Source organism: Asparagus officinalis, chromosome 8, assembly GCF_001876935.1.
Source record: "Asparagus officinalis chromosome 8, Aspof.V1, whole genome shotgun sequence".
NCBI classification, from domain to species: Eukaryota; Viridiplantae; Streptophyta; class Magnoliopsida; order Asparagales; family Asparagaceae; genus Asparagus; species Asparagus officinalis.
In genome coordinates this window covers 16120112-16134284 of record NC_033801.1, presented here as the reverse complement: position 1 = coordinate 16134284, position 14173 = coordinate 16120112, and the positions used below count along the sequence as shown (strand labels likewise).

General features: G+C 34.2%; 1 protein-coding gene across 1 annotated transcript in view; it reads left to right on the top strand.

Annotated features, from left to right (window-relative positions):
- LOC109819603 overlaps nt 13608–14173 on the top strand; it is a 7818-nt gene continuing 7252 nt past the window's right edge. The window contains exon 1 of the mRNA XM_020385382.1: nt 13608–13851. The gene's annotated coding sequence lies outside the window, so the exon portion shown is untranslated. The remainder of the gene's footprint in view (nt 13852–14173) is intronic.

The window sequence follows — 14173 nt, the reverse complement described above, 5'->3', positions numbered from 1 at the left end:
CTCTCCAAAACTCTGATTCGCTGCCTGAAAAGAAGGGAAATCAATAGCATCAGAGCGTTAGCAAGATTATCTCCATCCGTCCCTAGGGAAGGGCTACTAAGTATGATGGAGACTCTACCTATAAGTGTATAGTCTACCTAAATTATTTTACCCTGTAATACATGAGATTTATATGTAGAAATCCACAACACGAGACTGGTACGTCGAGCGAAATAATCTAAATAAGGAAACCCTCATGTATATATCATGTGCCTTAAGTAATGAGTTTCTAAATATAAATTCCAACTAGGAATAAAATAATAAAGAAGAGCAATACAAGAAAGAAATATAACAGTCATCTCCAAAAAAATGTCATCCGACTCTTCATACTACCCTTAGTGGACAAAGCAAGAACAGTACACTATCCAATGTACCAACTGTTGATGCTCGATATCAAACAACCAATTAATTTAGAAGATGATTGTTACGGGATGGTAAAGGATGATGGAGGACTCGTTCACTAGTTCTTGAATGAGGGTCTGATGTCCACGCTGCACAGACAGAAATGACTCGTGAGAGGGCGATGACCGGTTCCCCCGTGGTTCCTCCGACAATCAAGTCAGTTGATACATGAACTTGAGTGGAGTTTAGAACTATGCGTTTTTATGCTATGTGCATTAGAGATTATCATTTCTCAGACTGGATGAACTAAAAGGGTTAGATTATTTGTTTCTTGCCTTTTTTGGCTTCTCTCTCCTTTTTGCTTCTCTGTCTTTTTTCCCCTCTGATGGTGAATAACATCCATATATAGTGTGGATGTCCATGGTAGATTGGTCATTTCGGCCATGCAGAATGGTGGTGACAAAGCGTGAGCTAGAAGATGAGTCATCCCTCTCTTTACAAGTGTCGGTTGGCGATTGAAAGGGAAGTCATTTCAGCATGAGAGATGGCGTCTCCGTGATATCTAGGAAGTGACTTATGAGTGTGGCAAAAGGCACGTGGGCATGCTAAGTCGTCGCTTGCTTTACAGGTATTAACTGGCGACTGGAAGGGAAGTCACTTCATTATGAGAGAATGTATCTCTGCATTTTTCGGGAAGTAATTGAACTGACAAGTCATGGAGACTTTGTCAGACTAATATCTGGATAAGACTTGTTCGAGGTGGACTGAGATGTCGACATTTTCTCGGGGGGGAGGCTTGAGACCAGGGTTGAGTCCTTAACTTAGTCGACAGCAGGGAATGTCCCTTAAGTCATTTCTGAGAAATGCTCGGTGAGTGGTCTGTTTGCGTTAGGAATAAGTTATGTTGTACAATTCATTATAACTATTTATCAATTACAATGAATACAAAAGAGTAAGCTCTGTGCTTTTTAAAACTACTCTTTATAACAAAAATAAAATTACAAGCTTCTTAGAAACACACGCGGGATCGTTGTTTGGATTGCTGCTTGTGCGGGATCTTTGCCTGTGCTGGGGGTGCGTTTACCTGTGGACCACCGATTCACAAATTCTGATTGAACCGTAAAGGTTATTTGGGGATTCTTACTTCATTTAGAAGTAAGAAAAAGGTAAGTGAATATCTTATCGATGTAAGATAAACACTCTTCTTAAGATCAAGTCATAGTTTAGATCTCAAGGAATCACAAGAACTCTAAAAAAGGCTTGCACGTGATGAATACTCTCTTTCTTGCCTGAAATTTCCCAAATTGCTCAATACTCTTTGTTTACTCTACTCCAAAATGCTCAACCCTCATCAATAAGGGTCCGAGGGGGGTATTTATAGCCCTTAGGAATAATAACTGAAGTAAGAAGTTGGAAAAAAGTCACACCGGAAGACTCCTATCTCCGAGACAGTTGTAACTGTCTCGGAAGCATGATGAGCTTCCCATTTCCGAGACAGTTACAACTGTCTCAGAAGCATGACTTGCTTCTGGCTATTTTGTAACCGCTTTCCCCATGTTTAATTGTCATTATTCCTACGGTTATGGGCGTAATTCTCGCTTGTAACTTCTCCCCCCACGTTCATAGGTGATCATCAGCAGTTAATAAGCCATGTGGACCGTACGAAACTCAAGAAAACTGTCAGAAAAGATGTTATTAGCTTCTCAGTGTGCGAGACAGTTGCAACTGTCTCACACTTCTGAGATGGTTGCAACTGTCTTGTAATTTCGAGACGGTTGTAACTGTCTCGCACTTCCGAGATAGTTTGTGTTGTCTTGGGTATTTTGGCTCTAACTCCCTCGTTCGATCTCGGAATAAAGTGATCCAAGATGCGTTGGAAAGATCGCAAAGAGCTCTATAGGTGAGATACTCATGGAGTGGGTGAGACACACATGGTACTTTGCCCTTTGTGGGCGAAGCATAACTCTTGGCTGAGTTGTTCCTTTATCGTTTAGCGTATTTCATAGACTCGTATGTTTTGTCGACTTACTTCATTTGATTTTTAGCTTTTCTACGATATCAGATGATCTTCTTTGACTTAGATAATCCTTCTTACCTCGAATAATGATATTCATTGTCTTTTCTCCATCTTGAGCTATGTGCGGGAACTTATAGGCAATTTTTTATGCCTACATGGTCGAGTTCCTTAAATAGGGTCGTCCTTGATAAAAGATCGACCGGCACCACCTTTTTCGTGTTGACTTAGGAGTGTCAGCATGTCTGACTGAGTGAAACGTCATCTTATCTCAGCTTAGTAACCACCTTTCAAGTCGATATAAAAGATATCAACTCGTCTGGTATATCAGGATCTCTCGTATCGGCTAGTATCGCCTCTTATGTCGACACCAGGGTGCTGGTTTGATGAGTCGGTGAGACCGAGACCTCTGTAATTGTGCCTTGGGTTTATACTTTGATAAGGTACCAAGATCTTGTAATCTAGCCATGATGATCTAGTTGTACTGGAGGATTCGATCATATATGCTGCATTGGGCTACCTTGATAAAGAGCCGAGGGCTTGATATTCGACTTAGGAGTCGAAATGTCTAGAACTCTTGGGAGTTGACTAGGACTCTTATCGCATCATTTTGTGAATACTGTATCTTGGGTGAGCGAACACCATAACACCAAAGATGTGAAATACCTCTACAATAAATCATATCAAAGGAAACCAAATCGTCACATGCGACTTAGGTTATCACCAAGTTTATAAAATCATCGTTCTCTGAAATTCTTCAACTCATCGCACTATCGTGTGGATCGACAAATAGGTACATAGACCTCTGCGCATAACCATGTAGGAACAAGGATATCGACTAATCGACCTCTGCGCATACTCATGCGGGAACAACGATGCATTATGGAGTGAAGTCCATCACGATCTCATTGCGATAAACTGACTAACGCACTCGGAGTGTAGTCCATCTGCGGTCTCATTACGGGTACCAACTAATCCTACTCAAACAATCTGTGACTAGCTACTATATTTAGTTGTCACTATCTATTATGACAAGAGCAAAACTTAGGTTACGTACTTCTAAACACATGTGCGTGCTCTAAACCACCACGTGTATCCTCGTTTACAACGGTTGTGCATCGATGTACAACTCGTACGTGTACTCCCCAAAACACACATACTTATCAGCTCACAACTTGCACTACACGCTTGTGAAATGAACCCACACGTAAAAGAAACAAATCCATGAGTAAAGGAAGCAATTCTCACAAATTTAGCTTGATCAGTCGATCGACAAAAGCTTCGGTCGACTGATCGGCTGAGCTCACGAGACTGAGAGCACGGTTGAGCCCGTCGATCGATTGCCACTCCTTGTCAGTCAACCGATCAGACCGAAAATAGCCAGCTTTGGGTTTTAGTGTGTTTTTCTTCAAAACTCGGGTTTTTATTAATAGGCTTGGCAAAAGCTGATTTGAAAACTCATTAAAACTGAACAAGAGATTATTTAAATTGGATAAACTCATGTGGATTCATAGAACTAGGGTTTACCCTTTTAATTAACACATTTTGTGTTCAACATGAATAATTAGTGCATTTAAACCTTTTTAAAATGAAAATAACAAGTTAAATACCACTCTAATGAGCATGATCATCTAAACACATCAGTTACAAATTTGTTCAACTGTTCATAACAGTGATTTAAGATTTAACATCATAAATTAGGCTCAAACACATTAGATTTGCCATAAACATGATATTAATCACAAGAATCATATAAAAGGCTTAATTTTTTAACTAAGGGAAGGTTTGGAGGAAGATAATCTTGCCTCAAATGTTATACTGGACTCCCAAACACGCACGAGCACAATCCTCCTCACTAAGATCACGGATCTCGCCCTTTTCTCGTTATTCACCCCACGAAACTCTCCTGAAAATCTCAAAATAGGGTTAGGGTTTGAGAGAGGAGGAGGGGGATGCTAAGGTTTATAAAACTGATGAAAAGGTGAATTTTTCATGACAAAAACATGTATATATAGGTGCAAACCCGAATAAAAAATAGCCCAACCTGAAACCCATAAGGAGTCTAGAAACAACCCGTTAGTCGACTGATGCATGTCATCAGTCAATTGATAACCTCATCAGTCGACTAATGGCAATATCAGTCGACTGATCAGAGGCTATTTTTAGCCTTTGATCTTTTGTGCATGTTTTCATGTCTCACTCGTTTCTGCTCCACGAAGTTGAAGTTGAAGTGCTCCGATCCTTTGTTAATGGCTTCTGGATATAATTTTATAAGCCACATATGCTTATTTTTATGATTATGATATAAAAATATATTGTAGAATGCCTGCTTATAGTCCTAATAATTGAAGCAGTATAACTCTTTGGTATTTTGGGATTGAACCAAAGGTAACTCTTGATTGGGATTTATTGCCCAGCTTCTTGGTTGTATGACTTCTTGAATAATGCATTTGCTAAAACTTGGTGGAACATTGTGGTTTTAACTACTCCAAAATTGGGTTATCTCCATTCCTTTTTGCTTATCAATGTCTTCATCCAAGCTCTTGATTTTAATGATAGGGTTGGGTAATAACTATCATTCAGATATTTCTGTCTTAACTTATCTGGATCATTCATTATAGGAATATCTTCCTGTTCTAAATATAGAACTATATCAGAACTTTGTTTTGAAGTCTATTCTACCTTTTTTTTCCACAATAGAGGTAAATGGTTCAGAAGTATCTTCCTTCCTTATCATATAATTTATGCCTTTATAAAAGGCTTGAGAAGGACTGCTAGTATTATTCTTTTTGGCAATTGTTCTTCAAGAATTGGGTTGTATCGGAGTATGACTCCTTTTAGAAGTATCAGTGCCTCTCCCACTTCCTGAAAAGGAGGGACTGACTCCTTTTAGAAGTATCAGTGTCTCTCCCACTTCCTGAAAAGGAGGGACTACTCCGTCTCATTGGAACCTTGTAAAAATTCACGGGTTAGAAAGTCAGGGAAGATGATTATGATCACCTTTAATATATTCAATTTTAAATTAATACATAGCTAATTCAGCTTACCATCTAGCAAATATTTATTTAGAAATAATATTTTTAATATCTTTTTCTATAATACTTTTGGCTGAGCTACAATCAATTCTTAATAAGAATTATTTATTTAAGATATCATCTCTAAATTTAGAGAAACATTTAATAATAGAAAGCATTTCTTTCTTAATTGTAGAATAATTATATTGGGCTTTGTCCCATTTACTTGAGGTAAATCTGACTAATTGTTCCTTATTATTTTAAGGTTCTATCTGTTTCAGAATTCCTCTGTATCCTATATTAGATGCATCTGTTTCTACAATTTTAAATCAATGCATATTGGCTAAATGTATACATGGTAAACACTTAACATTAGCTTTTATTTTTCTAACTCTAGCAGTATGTTGCTCAGTCCATGGTTTAACATTCTTTTTTAATCTACTATATAATATAGCTGTGTCTTATGCAAGATTCTTATAATAATCTGCAACATAATATTCAATGCACCTAAAAATCTTTGTAACTGTTTATTATCAATTATTTTATCAGGAAATTTTGATGCAAATTCTATACTTCTGTTAATAGGAATTATTGTTCCTTTTTCTATGTTATGACCTAAGAATCTAATCTGGGTTTGGAATAATTTTATTTTTGGGGCAGATATTGCTAACCCATTTCTTAATGCTAAATTACGAAATATTTCCAAATTTTTATATGTTGATCAAATGTTTGTGAAAATATTAAAATATCATCTATATAAGATAATATGAAATCAGTATAAGGAATGAATATATCTTTCATAATATTTTGGAATTCAAATAGGGTATTTTTTAGCCCAAATGGTATTATATTCTATTCATAAAGTCAGAATGGTACAATAAATACAGTTTTATACTTATTTTTTTTCTTCTATTTGGATTTGCCAATATCATGATTTTAAATCAAATTTAGAAAATATTTTTACATTATGAATGCGGTTTAATAAATCTCTTTTATTTGGAATTGGATATCTTATCCATTTAAGAACATTATTTAATGGTTTATAATTTATAACCAAACGGGGTATTCCTCTCTCTTGTTCTGCATGTTTATTAACATAGAATGCAGTACAACTCCAAGGAGAGTAAGATTTTTTTATTAATTTTTTCTCTATAAGAGATTGTATTTCATTTTTACATAATTCAAGATATTCCTTATTCATTTGGCATGGTCTTGATTTTGTAGGAATATCCTTTTAATTGAAATTTTCAATATAAGGTAATGAAATAATATGTTGTTTTCTATTCTAAAAAGCATTAGGAACATCACTGCATACATTGAGTTTAAATTTATTTTCTATTTGACTTATTAAGTCTTTTTATTTCTTTATTTGTTCTTCAACTTGAACAAATACTAATTCTTCTTTAAGAAAATTTATTTGATTTTCTTTTAATATTATGTTTTTAACTTCACTTAACATTCTCGTTTGAGGATCAGTTATAAATTCAAATATAATTTCATTATTTTCATAAGTTGCTTTAATTCCATTAGTGACAATTTGACTTATAGGCATAATATTATATAAAAATGGAGTCCTCAGTATTACATGTTGGGATAAATTTTTTACTAAAATACTAAGAGTAGGTATACAAATACCTTGTATACATATATGTGCTTGTGGTCATTTATATTTTACCTCTAATTGATAACCATTTGTACTACTTAAAGTTTGAGTAGTTTTTTCAAAAAAATTAGAAGGTACTATTCCTTTATTTATACAGTTAAGGTCTGCACCACTATTAACCAAAGCTATAAGATATGGTATAAACATTTGTTCAGCTATAACTAGAGTAATTTTAATATACCATTTTTGTGATGTAATTTGTTGTAAAATTTGTAAAAAGTCATTACTTTCATTATCACTATTTTGGATTATAGCATTATCATCCTCTGCATATTTCTTATTTAATCTAGAAATAATATATTTATTTTTTTGTTTTAAATCTTTTACTTCTTTTTTCAAATCTTGTATTTCTTTATTAAGATTTGATAAAGATAGTTCTTTGGAAGTGGATGCAATATTTTACCTTCTTTTTAATACTTTAGACATTTTATACACATTATCAATATTTGGTTTGTCTTTTATTTTTTTTATTGTTGTTTAATAAAGAATTTATAAGTTCTTCTTTTAGTTCAGAAGATATTTCTTCTGACAAAAGTTTTGTCAATAATTCTTGATTTAATTTAATCACATTAATTGATAATCCATTCATTTGGACTATTGCTTTCCAGTATTATGCATATGTATTACAGTTATTAACTATACATTCACATTGTTCTTTTTCCTCAAATTCTGAGGTTGAAGATGATTCTTCTTCATTAGTATTACTATTTATCATTATTTTATATAACATTCTTTTTAATCATTCATCTTCAATTTCTTTGATTTTCTTTTTAGTATAACATCTATTAGCATAGTGTTCTGTTTTACCATATTTATAACAATAAATTTTATTTTTATCTTTCTTAATTTTCTTTTTAGATTTTTCTTTTTCTTTAAAGAATTTCTTTTTCTTTTTCTTTATAAATTTTTTGTTTTTATTCTTTCCATTATTATTGATATCTTTAGCGACCTTATATGGTTGATCATAGGAGAATTGTTCACAAAATTCTCCTAAGTTTTTTCTTTTGGTAAGTCTTTGAGACTTTAACTGATTTTTTAATTTGAAATTCTTACAAAGAGCTAAGCCTTCTTTGATACATGCATTAGATAAATATCCATATGATAGATAATCATAAGGTATATAACCTCCATATTCAGTTAGTATTTTGTTTTGAACTCTTTCAGCAAATAATGTTGGTAGGCCATCAATAAATTTGGCTTTCCAATGTGGGCTATTAGCATCGGCTAAAGTCATAACTCTGCTAAAACAGGTATCTTTATACCATCTAAAATGAGTTAATGATGGACAACGAAAATTTTATAACAAAGTCCTTATTCTTTCTCCATCATCTAGATATGCTCAAGTGAAATGGTGTGCTATAACTAGCATTAAGGTATATACATCATCTTCTTGCTGCATACCATTGTTATTAATAGTATTTAGTATTTCTCCTCTGGCTTCAGGGGATAAATAGTTATCCCATCGTCCTTTAAGGATACCAGTAAAACTACATGCAATATAACAGGCTATCATTTTATCGGTATTACCATTTTGTTTACAAACTGTAGAATACATAAGCATTCTGTGCATAGTAGAATATATTTGGGTGTCAGATAACCCATCAATATTCCATTCGTAGATATTTCTACCATTATAATCCATTTGTATAAAAGTATTATTTTCTTCAAATAATACATCCGCAAGGGTTGGTCTTTTATAAAAATATCTTTCTAATCTTTTTGGAGCATTTTTAATCTTATTAATTTCTGTAAATTAATTTTCTATAACAAATAATTGTCTATGTCTTATTCTCCAAAAGTGTCATTAGATTCTTCTTTTTCATCCGAAGAACTGTTATCTTCAGACATTATTGTTGATGTAGAGGCTTGATTTAAAGTATGTATTCTAACATTACTAAGCTTCTTAGCTAAGATATCAAAAATTTTTGAAGTAATTTTATCATCTTTTTTAAACACTAATATATCTATTAGTGGTTTTATATTAGTATTTTCTATTTTAGAAATTGGCATTTTATTTTTCTCTAATAATTTTAATGATGGTATTACATCATTCACTTTATTAATTAATTCATCTATAGCATCTTCAATTCTTATTAACTGTTCTCCTATTGTTTGAAGATGTATATTAGTATAATTATATTGTTTAATTATCTTGCTTAATTCTTTCATATGTTCTTCATTGATTTCATTAGGCTTTATAAATGTCATAGATTCAATTGTGGAAGGATAAACTCCTATTAAATAAAGAGGGTCAGTTGGTGGATAAACTGATTTGATAATTTTACCTGTAGTTCTACTGTTTAAAGTGTTCTTCTATTACACTAATTTTATTTTCTTGGGTTTTAGTATAATTTTTATAAACCAATGAATAAAAAATTCAATTTGGTTTTTTAATTTTAATTGATTATAATATTCTTCTTTCCAGTTTAACTGTTCTTGCTTAGAAAATGTTTTGAGAAACCATGTTCTAAAATCTTTATGTTTTTCTTGTTGAAATTTCTGATTCAGAAATTTCCTCATTAGACTGTTTTTCTCTAAATCCATTATTTCATTCTAAAACTAATTTCTAAATTTGAAGGAGAATTTCTCTCTTTATATAAAGCATGAGGAATATTATTTTCATAAATATTTAAACCTTTTACATCACTGGTTCTATAAGATCCAGATCTTGACATAAAATTTCTAGATCAACTGGCAACATCAGATAGTCTGGCTGTTCTTGATGGATTAAAGGGTATTTCTGTTGGCCTTATTATTTTGATGATGTTTAACAAATAATTTACTACTAATGTTATTTGTCTAGTGTTTATGTATTTTTATTTATTATAGACAAACAACAAGTTGGAGGTTGGATGGATTGCGCCATAACGATTATATTAAATGGAGGTTGGCGGATATAGTGGTTAAAGTAACGCAATTCAAAGTTAAAGATTCAAGTTCAAGCTTCATCCGCAAGTGTACCAAGTCAAGCTTATTGAAGATCAAGATTGCTTGGGTAACATTTAGTTTATGTTTTATATTATATGTGTTAGTACTTTAAGCTCAATCATATATACACACACATATTTGGTTTTTATATATATAGTTATATATATACACAAGTTTTGGTTTATGGACTTAACAATCATTGTATACATATTTCATTAAGTCTATAAAATTATTTCATAGGGTTTCAAAACATTATTTATGTTAAAACATCAAATTTCATGTATGCCACATTTTCATGTTTTGGACACACTTGTAAAATACATAAGTTTTCATAAATGGGAAACCCAATTTGAGAAATTCTTTTTCTAACATGTTCAATTTTATGTTTATAAATGTTTCTCAAAGTTTTCTATTTTTTGAAATTTATTTGATATTTTTAAACAGGGTTTTAAAATCAGAAAACTGTTTCAAACCTATCATTTTTATATATTTGTTTGCGGTCAACCGCCACGGTCGACCGCCCCTGAGTCCAGAGACTCAGAAAGTTTTTCAGAGGCTCCCCCCCCCCCCCCCCCGTCGACTGGATGCTCTCGCGGTCGACCGTTACGGTCGACCGGATGGAGTCCAGAGACTTTCCTCTGTTGTTTTGTTGCTCGCGGTCGACCGCGAGTTTTCCACGGTCGACCGCTGATTGCCCAACAGCTATTTTTGGTACAGAATCAGATTTCTGATTCTTTGGGGTTTTTGGTCTTTTGTTTGGGATTTTTGCTGTTAGTTTCTCTTCCTATATAAACCCCTCGATCAAACCCCTTCTACCAGAAATAACCCAATGGAAAGTTTTAGAGAAATTTAAAAGAGTTTTAACAAGGGTTTTAGTTGGGTTTAAAGTTTGTTTGGTTTGTGAAGATTGTTTTATAAGTGGAGAAGATCATCTACATTGATTGAGCCTCATTTTAATCCACCTCTCTATCTTGTTTTTCAGAGAAGAATTTCTAAACTCTATCTCTAGCTATTTATTGTTTTGTTCATAATTTCTATATGCTAGAATTTAATTGAGTTTAGTTGATTGTTTTTCTCATTGCTTACACACACAACCATTGAGCTTATTGTATTTACATTCATAGTATAATTTGGGTTGTGGGATTGTAACATTGAGTGTGAGCCTACATTGAGTTCTCATCTATTATAAAGAACAAACCATTTGTTATATTATGAGATTGTAAGGTTTTCGGTGAGCTAGAAAACCGAGTGTGTTGTTATAAAGTTTTCAGTGAGCTAGAAAATCGAGTGAGAGTGTGAGGTGTGAACGTTGATCGGTGAGTGTTGAAAACCGACATTATGAGGTGTAAACATTATTCGGGTGAGCGTAGAAAATCCGGTTGTGATAGTGGATTTCTCCCCGGGAGTGGGGAGCGGAGACGTAGGATGGAAGGTCCGAACTCCGTGATCATATTGTGTGTTTGAGTTTGCTTTGACACACTTCTCTTATATTTATATTTCTTGTCGTCATTGTCCATTGCTCATTATTTATATCATCCACTATCTTGTTTATTTTGTTTACCCTTGTGTATATCACTTATCCTAGCTCACATATCTTGTTGTATTTTATACTTGCTAGGATAACTTATTAATTAGTTTTAATTGGCATAAAATCGGATTAGATTAGCATAAGACCCTAATCACCTCCCTCTAGGGTCTAACAATTTCTACTTCTCCATCAATAGTTTGAACAATTTGGTCTACCTCTTGATTAATAATCGGTAAAGGTTGAATAGCATTGGGTATTACTTAATTATCTGGAAAGTTTATTTCATCCCATTTAATTTGTCTATTGATAGCAGTATTAGAGGATAAAACATTGGTTTCTACTAAAACAGTTTTTCCTGGTCTAGAATGCATTTTAGCTTTAGGGGCTAAAGTATTTAGTATTTTATAATGTATCCAATATATTATTGCAATTGTTTCGGATCCTTGTATAAAATTATACTAGTGTATTTTAATGTTTATCATAATTTAAGTCTATCATTGACCGATCCAAATATTTTAGAAGCAATAAGCCTAAATATTAAGTATATACTTACACATATATATATATTTCTAATGTATACTATATATATTATAGCATGATATGGTCATTAATGTATACTTATATATAATTACATATAATATATAGATATATATAGATATATACTAATATGTAAGTATATACTAATACATAGTTATATATATATATATATATATATTATTTTTAGCAGAAAATCAAACAATAAGAAAATTCAGGCTAGCCCGGAGCCCGACCTAGTTTGGCCCAGACCCAGATCCGGGCTCGGGCCTAGCCTAAGCACCTCGAGTCCGGGTCCAGGCTAGGAATTTGCTCGGCCCGACCCATTTAGACAGCCCTAAATTTCGAAACTTTTGTATCAAAGCGTTGCAAAAAATCCCGGTCAGTCAAATAAAAGGTAGGACAAATTTTCAAAATAGTCCTATTTGAACATTTAATCTCAAAAACCAACCTATTTGAAATTTATTTGCAAAAACTGACCTGGTTTCAGCCCTGGGGCTGAAACCAGGTCGTTTTTTGTAAAAAAAATTCCCAAACTTCATGGAAGTTGAACTCTCGTGAAGTTTAGCAGCTTATTTGTTAAGCTGCTAAACTTCACGGGAGTTCAACTCCCGTGAAGTTTCATAACTAAAAATACCGACCTTCTCTCCTTCAGATCTCCTTCAGGTCTTGTGCACCTCTCTCCTTCAGCCATATAGCTGTTGGGCTCAAAATCAAAGCTCGCCAAAAATAATAACAACACATTAGAAGAAGAAAAGCACCGATGCAACAAACCAAGTCAGCAGCTTTAGTAACGTCGATGAAGTTGGGATCCGATGGCGAACATGCCTAGGGTTCTGAGCTATGTTCTCCTTATCCATCAGATCACAGATCCTCTTCCGAATCCTCCACTTCCAAGCATTAGGATCGCCGACGACCTCCTCCTCTGAAGCGGCCACCATGGAATCTCGAGCCTCGGCGTCGAGGCGGAGGCTGTCGACCTCGAATGCCGCAGAATCAATGGAGGAGGAGGAGGAGGAGGAGGTTGAGAAAGGAAGTACTGGTAGTGGTGTCGAGGCGGAGGCCATCGAATCTCCGTTCCCTGTTTGGAGTTTTAGTGAGAGAAGAGAGGGCAGGTGAAACCAGGTCGGTGAAGAGAGAAGAGAGAGCAGGTGGCAAGTTTTGTGAGGACTGGAGTAGCGAGCAAGAGAAATCGGATGAGCATGTGTATTTGTAATTTGAAATTTCACGGGACTTGAAGTCCCGTGAAGTTTAGCAACTTAACAAAATAGCTGCTAAACTTCACGTGACTTTAAGTCCCGTGAAGTTTCAGAACTTTTTTTTGTAAAAACCGACCTGGTTTCAGCGTTGAAGCTGAAACTAGATTGGTTTTTACAAATAATTTTGAAAGGGATTGTTTTTTAGGAATAAAATTACAAATAGGATGGTTTTGAAAATTTGTCCAATAGAAGGTAACTTTATGGTAAAAAATTGGAAATAGCGCTTAAAAGATTGAATATATCGAGGTCGTAGGAAAAAAGAAGAGGCGCAAATAATTTCCAAGGCTTGTTTCCTTGCTGTCTCGTCTCTTCCCTTTCATTATTATATGTTCTCCACTTTCTTTCTCATATTCTCTCTCTCCTCTCTCTCTCTCTCTCCATTGATTGCAGGGGGCTGATCAAATATCAATGGGATCAGGCAGCAGCAGGATCGCGTCTCGGCCCCCGCGGCAGCGTCGGACCACGCCCGAGCTCAACTTTGCCACCTGTTCTCTCGGCGCGGCGCCTCCACCTCTGCCGCTCCTCCTCAGGTCCTTAATTTTAACCTTATTTTTTTTAATGTTCGTTTGATTTGTTGAATAAATTTGCGTCTTTGATTCTTGGATGAGCTCGATCTGTGCCTTTGGGCGAAAGTCAAAGAAAGAGTAGCGACGATGGTTAAGGTTGCAAGATTTTAGGTTGATGTTTATTTTCTTTCTTTGAGGGAATTGAGGTTTTTGTGGGGAAAACAGTTGGTAAATTTCTTCACAAAATTATGGTGGTTGAAGGAACCAGATCCCATCTGTGCCTCCAGCAATGATATAAGATTTTCTCTTTAAAAAAAATCTTTTTTTTTTTTTTTTGGGGGGGGGG